The sequence below is a fragment of the Photinus pyralis genome, unplaced genomic scaffold (assembly GCF_008802855.1).
Source record: "Photinus pyralis isolate 1611_PpyrPB1 unplaced genomic scaffold, Ppyr1.3 Ppyr1.4_LG10, whole genome shotgun sequence".
Taxonomy (NCBI): domain Eukaryota; kingdom Metazoa; phylum Arthropoda; class Insecta; order Coleoptera; family Lampyridae; genus Photinus; species Photinus pyralis.
The window spans coordinates 8,508,107-8,509,188 of record NW_022170250.1 but is presented as its reverse complement, the minus strand read 5'-3'; positions in this window follow the sequence as shown (position 1 = coordinate 8,509,188).

Here is a 1,082-nt window from a genome sequence, read left to right as displayed (position 1 = left end):
AAGGGTGAAACCCGCCCTTGAGATCCAATAAAATTCATGAGACACTTGCACAATAAAGTTTCACGTTCTATTGCCCTTTAAAAAATGTCTAAAGGGGTGAAATCTACCCTTGATGTCTAAAAAACTTCATGAGACACATGCACAACAAAGTTTCACAGTCTAAAGGTCTTTAAAAAATGTCTAAAAGGGTGAAACCCGCCCTTGAGATCCAATAAAATTCACGAGACACTTGCACAATAGTTTCACGTTCTATTGCCCTTTAAAAAATGTCTAAAGGGGTGAAATCTACCCTTGAGGTCTAAAAAACTTCATGAGACACTTGCACAACAAACTTTCACAGTCTAAATACCCCTTAAAAAATGTCTAAAAGGGTGAAACCCGCCCTTGAGATCCAATAAAATGCATGAGATATTTGCACAACAAAGTTTCACAGTCTAATGCCCTTTAAAAAATGTCTAAAAGGGTGAAACCCGCCCTTGAGATCCAATAAAATTCATGAGGCACTTGCACAATAAAGTTTCACGTGCTATTGCCCTTTATAAAATGTCTAAGGGGGTGAAATCTACCCTTGATGCCTAAAAAACTTCATGAGACACATGCACAACAAAGTTTCACAGTCTAATGGCCTTTAAAAATGTCTCAAAGGATGAAACCCGCCCTCGAGACCCAATAAAATTCATGAGACACTTGCACAATAAAGTTTCACGTTCTATTGCCCTTTAAAAAATGTCTAAAGGGGTGAAATCTACCCTTGAGGTCTAAAAAACTTCATGAGACACTTGCACAACAAACTTTCACAGTCTAAATACCCCTTAAAAAATGTCTAAAAGGGTGAAACCCGCCCTTGAGATCCAATAAAATGCATGAGATATTTGCACAACAAAGTTTCACAGTCTAATGCCCTTTAAAAAATGTCTAAAAGGGTGAAACCCGCCCTTGAGATCCAATAAAATTCATGAGGCACTTGCACAATAAAGTTTCACGTGCTATTGCCCTTTATAAAATGTCTAAGGGGGTGAAATCTACCCTTGATGCCTAAAAAACTTCATGAGACACATGCACAACAAAGTTTCACAGTCTAA